Genomic DNA, 14,652 nt, shown 5'->3' with positions numbered 1-14,652 from the left:
TATTAATAAGAGAATGGATGAAGACTTTTTTTTAATGTGGTAGAAGAAAAAGTCAATCTCAAGCCAATAGCTAAATTCATTCTTAATGCAAAATACCAAAGGCATTCTCAAAGCCAGGAACAAGGTAGGGTTGTTCACTGTCACTGTTATTTAATTTTGTATATTCTAGCCAATGTATTATGACCAGAAAAATACATATAATTTGACATATAGTTGTTAGAGAGGGAAAAAGAAAATCTCATTATTTGTAGGTAGCATAATCGTCTGTTAAAAACCAGAGTATTAGCTTAAAGATTATTAACACTAGTAATAGAGTTTAAAGAGGTGGCCACTCACAAAATCTTTTCCTTAAGCTATAAACTTATCAAGGAATGTGTAGGACTCAATGATGCTATAGTGAGGACCCATATGATACTATACTGATCATTTTCTTAAAAAATATATTTTATTGATTTTTTACAGAGAGGAAGAGAGAGGGATAGAGAGTTAGAAACATCGATGAGAGAGAAACATCAATCAGCTGCCTTCTGCACACCCCCTACTGGGGATGTGCCCACAACCAAGGTACATGCCCTTGACGGGAATCGAACCTGGGACTCTTCAGTCCACTGGCTGACGCTCTATCCACTGATCCAAACCAGTTTCGGCCTGATCATTTTTTAAATCTTCATCTGAGGATATGTTTTATATTGATTTTGGAAAGAGAGAAAGGGAGAGAGAGAAACATCACTGTGGGAGAGAAACATTGATAAGTTGCCTCCCACATGCATCCCCACTGACAGGCTTACCAGGGGACAGACCTGCAGCCTAGGTGTGTGCCTTGATAGGGAATCATACTTGCAACACTTTGGGATGATGCTCCAACTAACTGAGCCACCCGTCCAGGGCTGACCAGTTTTTTTTATATTTAACCTCTGAATGCTTTTAAGTCTCACCCTTTCCTCTTTTCTTTGTACCACACGTCTGAAAAGCTGATAAGGAAGTTCCTTCTTTTCTGATAGGAGACAGCCCTGTACCATATGGTAACACATACACTAGGTCCCCTTACTGCCCAAACCACAGTGACACCCAGAGCCGTCTCCTTCCCTTGCTCTCGCCAGTGAGCTTGAACCTGCTCGAGAGTCCTTCCCTGTGTTCCCCAGGTACATGAATTATGTGAGTAATAAAACTTTCATACCCTCTTGATGTCTTCAGTTTGACACTGGAACTAAACTTTGTGTGGGGATCCCTCCTGCTTTTGCAGAATGACCATAGGAATATATAGCTGATATAAAAAGATCGAGATTAATAATAATAGCTAACATTTACTAATGCTTATTATGTTTTTGCATACTGTTCTCAGTGCATTGAGTCATTTAATTCCTACAAAACTTTACGAGTAGGTGACATCACTACCTGAATTTTACAGATGAGGAAAAAGAGACCAGAAGTTAGGTATTCTGCACCAGGTCACATAGCTGACCACAGGTGGGGTCAGGACATAAATCCAGAAGTCTGCTTCCAGAGCTCTCTCTGAGCTACTCCATGGGAGTGAAAGGTGAAATGGAGGCACAGGATGTTTAAGTGAGCTTGTTTAAGTCACACATCCGTGAAGAGGCAAAACCAGGACCTACCCTACTGCTTTTCTGAATTAATAATCTTCCAGAGATGGTTGCTCGTCTGCCATGTGACTTTGCCGTCCTCCCACTAAGAGATGCCATCTATTTCCCCATCCCCTTGAGCCTGGGCAGCCTCTGTTTCTGCTTTGGCAGAGTGATGCTGTGCATTTCCAGGCACAGCCCTTAACGGGCCTAGCAGCTTCTGCTTCCTGCCTCTTAGAAGCTAGGCACCATGCCACGAGAACACCTACCCTGAGACCACAATGCTCAGAGAGCCCTCAACCCTGTGTGAGGGTGTTGGGGGCTGAGACACCCTGTAGGGAGAAAGAGAAGCAGAGGAACACTGGATCATTCAGTGCACACCGCCCAGGCTGTCACCCCATATAGCAGAGATGAACTACCCTGAGCTAGACCTTCCTGAATTTCTGATTTATGTAATTGTGGCACAGTTGAAACCATTAAGTTTTGGGAGTGGTTGTTATATAGCCAGAGATGATTGAAACAAATAATTTTAGGCTATTCCTAGTGCTACACAACCGAGAAGTCAACAACAGGCACAGCTTTGCCTCCCAGGTACATGGAGTTACTTCTCATTTATCAGAATGAACCACAACTGGAGTGGCCACTTGTCATCAATAATCATTTTTCAGCTCTCAGGTTCTTAGGTCTTTAAAAATAATCCATTTTACCATTAGGAAAAGATAGTTACCAGAGAACTCATTTATACATGGCTGAGCTAAAATATTATGATTTGCTTTGAACAAGAGGAAAGTAATAACTTAAGTATGTAATTACATTTGTCTTATTTTTTGAAGTTTCCAAAGTGATTTTTTCAAATCTACCTTCTCTCTTAATCTTCCCAATAAGAGTGAGATAGAAGAGGTGGTATTATTCCCATTTTTCCCCCCATAAGAAGATAGAGGCTCAAAAGGTTATAAGACATGCCTAGAACCAAGGGGTTAGGATAGGAGGTAAGACTAGAATCCAGATGTCTTGGCTCACAGTCTGTTTCCAATCCAGCAGCTAATCAACCTGTGAGTTGGGCAATCCAGAGAGTGGATGGCAGGGAGTCCTGCCTCCGGCTGATGATTTCTCTATTACAGTAGGTGTATGTTCAATGAAACTTGCTTGTTTCCAAGACAACAGAACTCAAATGAAAACTTCAATTGCTTGGGAGGAGGCAGATTCACTGTCATTTCCATCTCTTTGAAGAATTGCTCATTTTGATGGGCAAAGTGCCAGAAATAATTAAACCAAATAGCTTCAGAGCAGAAGAAAAGAAACATATTTATATGTATATAAATGTGGGTGGCATTTCTGCCTTAAGAGTCTTTCAACATGACAATCCAGGAAAATCCAGGGATCAACCCCTTATAAGAAAAGAAACAACCTGGAAAGAAAAAAAGGGAGCACCTTGAAGGGGAGAGAAGGGAAGGAGGGGGCGGGGCAGGGGTGGAGGGGGTGGGGCGAGGGGCGAAGGGAAGAAGCCATGGGCAGGGAGGGGGAACAGACCTGGCCCTCTGGCCTCTCCTTGGTCCCCAGGGGAAGAAGCAACCAGATTTAACTGGAAATCCTTACTTGGAGTCAAGTGGCTTGAAGCATTCATTCTGTTTTTATTTGCTTTTCTTGTGAGGTATCCACTTTGGCTCTAATTTTCCCTATTTTGCTGTGGAGATCAAGAGATTTTGAGCAGAGCAGAGATGGAATACATTCTCCTGTATTGGCCACACGCCAGATTTTATTACAGTTTTTTGTTAGCTTAGCTTATTATGGGATGGAAATGTGGTCTCTCAGGCATGTGAAAGGGAGGAGGATCTTCTGATTTCTTCCTTTCTGGTCTTTAATTCATTCAACCATTATGGAGCAGCTATTCTATAGAAGGTCCTGCCCTAAGAATTGGGGATTCAGAATGTCTAGGGTACACCATTTAGTGACTCATGTTTAATGTCCCACTTGCCTGGTCTGCATAGCTAAGTAATGAAAATTCCATAGCCCTGTTGTGAGCTACAGAGTGTCCAATACGTGGCTTTTATGCATCATTCATGTATTCATGAATTCATGTAGTCAACAAATAATTACTACCTCTTACTAAGAACCAGACACTTTGGTACATGTTGGAGTTTTAAAAAGTGAACAAAAACTACTGTCCAGGATTTATAAAGGAACTTTATAAATCTATAAAAAAAGAACAAATAAACCAACAGACGAATAAATGATATAAACATGGCATTCACAGAAGAGGAAAACATAAGAAGCTAAAAAGCATTTGATAATATGTTCACCTTCACTTAGTGATAAATACAAATTAAAATCATCACAAGATGTGACTTTATTTTTACCTACTTGTGTGGCAAAAGTGAAATATTTATTAATATCCAGTGGTGTTGACTTTTGGAAAAAGTGCAACTTCCCTGTATTTCAGGTAGGAATGGTAAAATGGTCCCTGATTTTGGAGGACAAGTTGAAAATATCTATTAAAATAGTCTGTACTAAGAACAATTGGAAACAGCCTAAATGTCTCTGGAATGAATAGTTGGAACATGGTTTAGTCATACGGTGAAAATTTTACACAGCCATTCAGAAGAAAAAATTAGAGCTATCCACATCAATATGGATTGATGTTAAAAAATATTGTATAGTGAAAAAAGCAAGCCGCAGAGTTATATTACTCTATGACCTTTATGTGGGAAAAACACACAAAAAAATCAATACTCCATATATTCTATGGTGTAGGTTAACAGCCTGGTACAGATATATATCAGATATAATAGTAGTTATCTCTTGATTTTTGGTGGAGGAAAGGACTGAAGAAGTCCAAAGGGACTTTTTCTATAATACTATATATTTTATGCAACTATATTATGTATAATTTATTAGTGAAAAATTAGCTAGAGGGAAACAGTAAACAGTACACAATCCCTGTCTTTGAGGAACTTATTGACTAATGGCCTTATCTATGGGCAAAGCTGAGATTAGAACCCAGATTTTCAATTTCATAGTGTAACCATCTGCCTCTTGGATGTATGATAAATTTAACCACCTGTGAACAATCTCATGCTCTGACTTGCTTTCTGCAAAGTGATTGTTTTTCAAGTTGGTGTAAAAGTTAAGGCATTTTATTTCTTTCTTTGAGTGGGGAAGTGGGTGGATTTTTCATTTAAAAATCTGTTTTATTGAAATAAATGAATGGATGCCAAGAATATTTATAATTTATGTGTAAGGTATGCAGAATAACAGTACAACGAGCACACTTATTAACCTCCTTCCCAGTCTCATCCATTTTCAAAATGGACACTGGTGAGGATATTTGGCCTGTTCCATCACAGACAAGACTTAAAGAGTTTGGTTCTTTCCTAGTCTACATCAGTACCATTTCCACAACTCTCTAGCATCCAAATAAATGAAAGAAATAGCACGGTCTGGAAAATTAGAATCTTCTTTTTGTGTGCTAAATGGCTAAGCAATGATTTACCTGGGCTGCTCCTGGAGGGTGAGCCATCACACAAAGGTCTGAGAGATGCGTCTAGACAGGTAAATAGAGTGTCTAAGCGTATTTAGCAAACAATAATGCAAACCACAGAATATAGAGCATGGAGGAAGCAAACTATAATTGAACATTTATAGTTTTGGAATAGCTAGTTCAGAGCTGAAGGAAGGGAGATCCTTGTTTCAGTCAATGAGCAAATCAGTGTTCTTTGGAACTCAATGGGAAATTAAATAGTCAATTTTTGAGGTTTTTCAAGTCTTTATCTGAGAAGGAATTTAAGTAGGAACTAGTTAAGACTGTACCCAAGCCAAAACCAGTTTGGGTCAGTGGATAGAGCGTCGGCCTTCAGACTGGAAGGTCCTGGGTTCGATTCCGGTCAGGGGCATGTACCTTGGTTGCGGGTACATCCCCAGTAGGGGGTGTGCAAGAGGCAGCTGATTGATGATTCTCTCTCATCAATGTTTCTAACTCTCTATCTCTCTCTCTTCCTCTCTGTAAAAAAATCAATAAAATATATTAAAAAAAAAAAAGACTGTACCCAAAAGGCACAGAGCATATGGGACAACATACTCAACACATGCACATAGAGAAAGGGAGAGGGGTGGAGGCTGAGGGTGGATGGAAAGACAGAATAGGTGGAGTTGAAGGCCACAGTTGGTCTCCCATGATCTGCTAAGGTGTTGGAGGTGACAACCTGTTACACAGATGGCATGAAAGTCTCACAGTCCCATGTTGTCTTTAATAAATGATAGATGTTGCCGGGACCGGTTTGGCTCAATGAATAGAGCGTTGGCTTGGGGACTGAAGGGCCACGGGTTCGATTCTGGTCAAGGGCATGTGCCTTGGTTGCGGGCATATCCCCAGTGGGGGATGTGCAGGAGGCGGCTGATCGATGACTCTCTCTCATTGATGTTTCTGACTCCCTGTCTTTCTCCCTTCCTCTCTGTACAAAAATCAATAAAATATATATTAAAAAAATAAAAAAATAAATGATAGATGTTTACTCCAAATAAAGGTTAGAAATTAGTAAGAAATCAGAACTAAAAAAGGATGAATAAGGAGTCCTTAGAAGCTCCTGGCAGCCATTTGGGACCTCCCAGAAGCTATGCTTTCCCAAGTCCCAATTCCTTCTTTGCAGACAGTGCTGGAAACCTCACTCCTTCCCTCACCTGTTGGGTCCCCAGACAGACTGCAGGATGCAATATTTGGGCCATATTTACACTAAGAAATGATTTGTTATTTACCTGAAATTCAAATTTAACTGGGTGCTTTTTTATTTTCTAAATCTGTCAACTCTGTGTTTGTGATATATGATTACCCTTGTTCCTCCCCCAATTCCTTTGATAATTCTGATCAAATCAGAGTTCCATATCCTCCAAAGACCCTCAGAAGGGGCCCTAAGGAAGGAAGGAATGCACTGCTCTCATTTCTATCCACCCCAGGAGCCCCTACAATGGAAGACCATGCCATCATTTTGGAAAATTTATGGTGACCATTAGCCACAAAGGTCTTTCCCTTCAGTATCTTCACAGTGAAGAGATTGGGATGGATGTCATTGTGCAAAAATATTCAGGATTAAGAATTATAATGTTATCACTAAACCGAGGTGCAGGCAGAAAGACTGTTATCAGGAAGAGCACACTCTTACTCATAGACAATCCCAGACACACCTGGAGTTCAGAAGACGGGCCAGGCATTTCTTTACTGTTCCTATGGGGCTATCCTCCTACCCAATCTTGGAGGAAATCTAGAAAGTCCCTTCCATTTTGCCCTTCTTGTAGCTGAAGCCAAGGAAACCTGTTACCTTTCCTGCCCTGGGGAGGGGGTGATAGAGGGTCACGACTTCATTTAGAGAGAAGATCTAAGCCAGAAGTTGGCAAATTACATTTGTAGGGAAAATCCTGCTCACTGCCTACTTTTGGACAGCTCATGAGCTGAGGAGGGTTTTTATATTTTTAAATAGTTAAAAAAAATAAAAAGAAGAATTGTATTAAGTGACGTGGAAATTACACAAAATTAAAATTTTGGTGTTCGTTGTTTATTGGGAGGCAGCCATGCTCTTTTTTTATGTATTGCCCATGGCTGCTTTCATGCTGCACAGGCAGAGGTGACTATATGTACCGAAGCCCATGTGGCCCACAAAGCCTAAAGTATTTACTATCTGGCCATATATATATATATATATATATATATATATATATATATACACACACACATTATATATATATATATATATATATATATATATATATATATATATATATATAATTTTTTTATTTTATTGATTTTTTACAGAGAGGAGGAGAGAGGGACAGAGAGCTAAAAACGTCGAGAGAGAAACATCGACCAGCTGCCTCTTGCACACCCCTTACCGGGGATGTGCCCGCAGCCAATGTACATGCCCTTGACCGGAATGGAACCTGGGACCTTTCAGTATGCTCTACCACTGAGCCAAACCGGTTTCGGCTATCTGGCCCTTTTGAACAAACTTTGCTGACCATTGATTTAAGTAATAAACTTCTTTCACAAATAGTAGCTGTTTCTCTGAAAGTGTAACTTTCAAGTGTATTTACTTTCTAGCTTACACAATCCCCTTCCCAGCAGGACTGCATCATTGAGAACCTTTCCGCGGTTAGGGACAGGAAATTCAACTCAAAGTGCCCTCGCAGTCATTTTGCAGTGGGATTGCTCTCAGTGTACGTTCATGTTTATGTGAAAACTTTGTTTTGTTTTGAGAATGAATTAACATTATTACAAAAAATGTCACATGATCTTGGTTTCTATCTGCTGACCTGCCTTCCAGTGTGTTTTATCCTTTATCCCTTCTCCAGAGCGCCCCTGCTGGTAACCGAGTAGCTATAGCAGTTTCAGATCTGACAGCCTCACTCTAGGCTGGCTCCCATTTGACACTTGCAGCAGAGAAAATGTTATTTGTACAGCACATTGAGATTAACTAGGAGGATGAAAAAAATTCATGTTTATATCATTATAAAAAGAAAATAAATTTTAGGAAAGACATCAAATATATGATTTGTATAAATCTTAAAAATAAAAAATTTTAAAAATTTAAATGAGAAGCTTGATCTTGCTTGTATAAAAATGATATTTTAAATTACTATTTAAAAATGAAATGGTTACATGTAATTTTTAATCAAGGCTTTAAAATTACAATCTCTTCAGTTGTGATAGTCACAACAAAAAAATTGTTCATATAATTAAGTGAAAAAATATGTAAAAATTTTTGAACAATCATTTTAGATTAGCTCAAATTATATTTACACTAGAGGCCTGGTGCACAAATTTGTGCATGTGTGTGGTCCCTCACGGGTCCTTTGGGGATCTGGCCGAAACCCACAGTCCAATGCTGCCTGTAGCTCCTACCTGCTGCTCCTGCTCATCCCAGCCCCGCTGTGCCTTCGTGAGCTTGTGCCCAAGCAGTCCACATCGGGAGACATTGCAGCACTCCCCAGGCATGAGCCCTGCATCTGACACCCTCATGAGGGGAGTGGTCTGTGGGATAGGACCGCAATCGGCTCTCTGACATCCTGTGAGGGTTCCTGGATTGTGAGAGGGCACAGGCCAGGCTGAGGGAACCCACCGGTGCATGATTGGGGTGGGAAAGGGACTGGGGAGGGCTCCAGGGTATGTCCGGTCCATCTCACTCAGTCCTGATCTGCCGCACCCCAGCAGCAAGCTAACCTACTGGTTGGAGCGTCTGCCCCCTGGTGGTCAGTGCATGTCATAGCGACTGGTTGAGCAGCTTTAGCATTTCATTAGCATATATGCTTTGATTGGTTGAACAGTCAGCAGGTCACCAGACAGCCAGACACTTAGCATATTAGGCTTTTATTATATAGGAAGATTTGTCAGTTCTTCTTTTATTTATTTACTTTATGTTAATCCTCATCCGAGGATATATTTTTCCATTGATTTTTAGGGAGAGTGGAAGAGAAAGGGAGAGACAGAGAGAAACATCGATGTGAGAGAAACACATCAATCGGTTGCCTCCTGCACGAGCCCTGACCAGGGCCCGGGTTGGAGAGGAGCCTGCAATGGAAGGCACATGTACTTGACCAGAATCAAACCCGGGATCCTTTGGTCCACAGGCCGATGCTCTAGCCACTGAGATAAACTGGCTAGGGCAATTCTTCCTTTATTTTTATTGACAAATGTATTATTAAAACTTCTTGTGATGATAATGGACTTTTAACCCAATAGAACTTTTGCATATCAATTGCATACATGGCTTTAGCAGGCATGTTTCTTGGATGTGATTAAAATGGCACATAAGCCACAAGTGGGGAAAATAGCTCGTTTACAAAGACAGAGATTGGGGGCCACTGCTTGGAGATGTGCCTCTGAAGAGCCCCCAGACCCACCCCCAGCTGCATGCTGGGCTGCAGGCCTGCATGCTGCATTCCTTCCACACCTGGAACGTGAAAGTCCCCAGTAACTCTGAGAGGGCCTTGCTCACTGGGACAGCTACAAGCTTTGCAGAGGGTGTGTGCCCTGCCGATGGCCGGGGCACAGCACTGCCCTGGGTGTACTCAGAGCATCCTAGCAGGTGGGGGAGAGCTGGATGGCGCTCTGTGAGACTGCTGCCTACAAGGCCGTGCGACATGCCAGCGGGTCCTGCTCACCTCTGTGCTCACCGGAGCACTAGACGAGGCTATTTGCGGCCAGGGGTGACCTGCCTGTGACCCTCTAGTCACCCCCAAGGCAAAGGAATCATGCTTTGTAGGACATCCCCTGCCTATTTGTGGTGCACTAATGAGCTCTGGTGGGAAAGCCTCTGCAGTGTTTCCTGAAGAAGGTGGTTCAGGAAGAATGTACCTTCCCGGACAAAGTTGAACTCTCATGATCCTGGGCTGTTTTGGAAACATATTTTTCCATTTGTTGTTGTCAGCTACACGTTCTGTGTGCATCCATATATGTATGTCGCACCAAGGATTACGATATACCTCCTTAACTTGTCAGTCTGCCTTTAATATAATCTGTTTTACCTAAAAATAAGAATCTGACAGCAATAAGCTTCCACTTACCTTTCTCCAATCCTTTGTGTTACTGTTGTATTATATTTGACTTCTACATCTATTATAAACACCAAAATACATTGTTATATTTATACTATACCATCAATTGTCATTTAAAAAAAATAGCTTTATGGGGATACAAATTCACATACCATAAAATTTACCTATATTCAAAGTATACAACTCAATGGTTTTTGGTATATTACATAATTAAAAATGTGATAAAATACACATAACAAAGTTTGCCATTTTTATTTTTAAGGTACATTTCAGTATATTTACAATGTTGTGCAACCATCATTGCTATCTATTTCTGAAAACTTTTCATTACCCCAAACAGAAACTCTGTAACTGTTAAGCAATAACTTTCTATTTTCTCCTTCCCACGTGGTAACTTTTAATCTACTTTCTTTTCTCTATGAATTTGCCTAATTTAGGTACCGCATATAAGTAGAATCCTATAATATTTATTCTTTTATGTCTGGCTTATTTTACTTAGCATGTTTTCAAGATTTATCCATGTTGTAGAATGTAGGAGAACCTAATTTCCTTTTTAGGCTACATAATATTTCATTGTATGTATAGAATATATTTTATTTACCCATTCTTCTGTGGGTGGACTAGTTAATTATCTTTAAAGGAAATTAAGAAAGAAGAAAAAATACTTCTTATATACTTACCTCTGTATTTATTATTTATGGAACGTCTCGGTTGCTCATGTAGAATTGAATTTCTCTCTGCCCCCCCGCCCCCCCCCCCCCCCCCCCCGCGAGGGGGCAGAGATGTCTTTGTTGCAGAGGAACTGTGACTCTAAGTGTGATCCTGTTCATTTTACCTTTTCTTGGGTTAAAAGGAAGTGAGGCCCATTTTTATCTCCGTGGAGTCTTTGCTCACACACCGGTGCAGAGAGTAACTGTTTGTGCCTGGGTCACTGTCGCTCCCTGAGCTAAAACAGGTGAGGCAGCACGCAAGCCCTCCTGTGGGCAGACACAGGAGGACTGTCTCTCCAGGGAAAGGCAGGCTCCAGGCGGACGCTCAGCAGGACACAGCCATCTCCAGGCGGGACTCTTCTCTTTCCTGCTGTCTCCCTGTCCACGAGGACTGTGTTAGTGGGAAGACAGAACATGAATATGGTTTCCTGTGGGGAAGTACTGTGAATCCTTCCCCAGGCCTTTGGGACGCCCCTGTGGGGAGCCTGTGTGTGTGTGTGTGTGTGTGTGTGTGTGTGTGTGTGTGTGCGTGGTGAGGAGCTGGTGGTAAGCCCCGCATTCATCACCTGCATGGTTTTCAGGCCATGTGTTAGCCTTCTGATGGCAACAAGAAGAAACTGTGGGTCTCTAGAGACCGAGAGTTCTCTTTCCGAGTAATGGCCTTGGTGAAAAGGGATTGAGATTTCACCTTTCCCTCGAATGTCTTTATCATCCTGCGGCTTCATATTTAAGAAATATTATCTGGAAGTCATTCTTCTCAACAATAATTTGGAAGGAAGTTGCTTAGGGGCATCAAGGAGAGAGAGCAACTTGGGTAGAATCAAAATGGGAAAGAGATTGGATTCCAGGTTAAACCCCCAATCTGTCCCTTAAGGCTGAGGCTTATACATGAGAAAGCAGGCAGCAAACATTGGGTAAGCACGCTGGACTGCACAGTAGGTAATGGATATTGAAGGGTGGTCTTGTCATGCATGCTAAACAGATACTTTTATGGGTGTAAATTTAATAAGCATCTGGAAATTAACAAGGCTAGAAAGAAGGGCAATGTGTTGTTAAGTGATGGCGATGGGTAAGTACTGTTTGGAGCACATAGATAAACGAATATTTAATTTGTAATATGCATAATGAGCTAGGTGTCTACAAATAATTTGTTTTTTAAGTTCCTGTCACAAAACAGAATAATATAATCATCCCAGGTCAGGAAATTACTGTTATTACTGTTTTCCTTCAGCTTGTAGGTAGATATTGATTTGAATTGTTCAAGTTGGGTAATATACAGGTTTTTATTGTCATACTTTCGGTTGCCTCTTCAAGGGGTGCGGCATAAAAATAATGTTTGGTCCTATATCCTTTGCTCATTTACTTCAAGTCTGTGTGTTTGGTCAGAGTGTGCTCCTAGAGGAGAGGGGAGCGGACTTCCGATTCTTCTTTTCTAGCCCCTTTAATACTTAGAGCACTTGTTTTGTTGATGATCTTTTAGGAGGAGAGCTTGAGATATAACCTTTAGCTAGACAGAAGAAGAAGGGATCCAGCTTGGTTTGAAAATGATATAATTTCTGTTCTTTCTTTGGCCATAAACTGTATGAATTTTTCTAAAGCTGCAACTGAGGCTGCCCTTTGCATCCCAGATGGTGTTGAATTGGGGCTGAGGCCAGGGTGCTCTAGGAGAACTATGGAGGTTCGGGTCCTGGTCAGGGGAGTCCCACCAGGAGAATCTGTTCTCTGGAGGAGGCCAGCCCTGGGTGCTGAGCACAGCGTGCGTGCACACGAGTGTGTAGGTCTTCCACTCCCTGGGCTGCAGGAGGTGGGAGGGCAATGCTGTCTCCTGCAGGCTTAATCAAGAGGTAAGTAGCTCAAGAGTTCGGTGGGTGCCCATCCAGAGAGTGGCTCCTGTAGAGGGGTGCACATCCAGGGTTCAGGTCTACAGAGTGGACCCCGCTTCAAGCATCAGCTTTGCAACTAGCTGCCCCTTTCCTCCTTCCTCAAAGTGAGCTGGGGGAGGGTTGTCTCGGGTAGAAGTGGAGGACAGGGCTGCACTGTTTTTATTTATACATGGAATACATTTGTGCTTCTGCTTTATCATGTTCTTTCTCTTGTTTTTAATGCAGTTTAGTATGTGTATCTGGGAGTGTGTGGGCAAACCACGGAGTCCAGGGAAACGCAGTCACTCATAGACGTCTCTAGGGTTGGGGAAGGGTGCACAGAAGATCATCCTGTGCAGCATTCCCAAACCTGGCTCTGCAGCTGGGCCCCTCCACGGAGCTTTGAAAAATTCAGTGTCCAGGCCCCGCTCCTGGAAATTTGGAGTCAGTCATTCTGAGCACCTAGAGATGTACATTTCAAAAAAGCATCCCCGTGGGTTCTGTTGGGTGGTTGGGTTGGGACCCTCAGAGCCAGTGTATCTCCAGCCTAGGAGCGGGGTACACTTCAATCTTCCTGGCATGTAGGGGTTAGATACAAGCCAGATGACGCCTACAGTCACGAATTTTGGCACTAGAATTACTCTGCCTTCTTTGGGCCCTCAGGGTCTCTTTGATCTTTTTAAAGTACACACTCTGGCCTCTCTCTGCTTCCCGCACCAGAAGCCTTCCACACCACGCAGGTGTCGGGGGCGGGGGTCGCCATGGGGCCCACGCTCTGGGACAGGCTGTGTAACACGCGAGCTGTTTGAGAGGGCGTGTGAGTAGCCCAGGCCAGGCCAGGATTCACAGGGGCAGGACCTGGTGTGGCTTCCTGCCGAGGGCGCTGCTGTGCCCCAGGGATCCAGGAGGCTTTCCTGCCAGCGGGAGGGGGTGAGGTCAGTGCCCTGAAGGGTCCACCCTGGGAGAGAAGAAGGCAGGAGGTGACGGGAACATGGTTCACAGCGAGCCGGACCTCGCAAAGCCCAGAGGAAAACAAGTTCAGTCATTTATTTTTATTTTTATTTTATCCTTGTTTCTGAAGTTCCACAGTGGAGAGCCAGGGGCTAGTTTCCGAGGTGGGGATGTCTTTTGAAAGGGGGCTTCTGGGGGCTTGGGGCACACCAAGGGCAGGCGGGGAGGAGGTGCCGGCGGCTAATCTGGGAGCACCCAGGAGAGCGGGGAGATTTACGGGGTGTTGGTGTGCGGCTGAAGCCTTGGCGGGGAAGCAGGCCAACTCTTCATGGACAACCCTTTGTTTCGAGATAAATTTAAACGGGGCTGCTGAGAGCATTCTGCGTTTGTACAAGTGCTTTTTTTATGAACAATAGTTTCCAACCATTTAATAATGACCTTGGCGCTTTCATCAGAACAGCACAGCTCTCAATCTGTCCCTGGCTTTGCCGAGGAACCGTCACACTTCCTGTTCTCCTTAATCGCCTCTCCCATCTGGGAAGCACGGGGCTCTCCAGAAGACACCTGTGTTCCTGCCTGTTATTTCCAAAGCTTGGGTCCCGGGCTGGCCCCGAGTGGCTGTGAGTGAGGAGAAGGTCAGGCCTACCTCTTGAGGGCCAGAGATCCCTAAGACCCCCTGTGAATTCCCAAGAGTGGCTGGGCTCGGTGCACGAACTTTTTTTCTTAGTAAAGGTGACTTCTGTTCATGGCACAAAAAAGAGTTCATGGGGAATGTGAAAAGGAAGATTTGGAAGATGAATTAAAATAAAAATTAGGAGAAAAAGAAACGTATACAGAGTTAAAGAAGGAAAACGTTGTATTTAGTTTAGAAAAATCCTGTGTCCTTAGGCGACTAGCACCTGCATTTTATTTTACTTATTTTTTTAGCACCTGTATTTTAGAAGACTATTCTGGCTGTATTTATGGGTAGATGTCTTGGTATTTGGTAAAGAGAATGAGGCGAATGAGAGG

This window comes from Pipistrellus kuhlii, unplaced genomic scaffold (assembly GCF_014108245.1).
Source record: "Pipistrellus kuhlii isolate mPipKuh1 unplaced genomic scaffold, mPipKuh1.p scaffold_m20_p_1, whole genome shotgun sequence".
NCBI lineage: Eukaryota > Metazoa > Chordata > Mammalia > Chiroptera > Vespertilionidae > Pipistrellus > Pipistrellus kuhlii.
Note: the sequence above shows the minus strand (reverse complement) of the source record.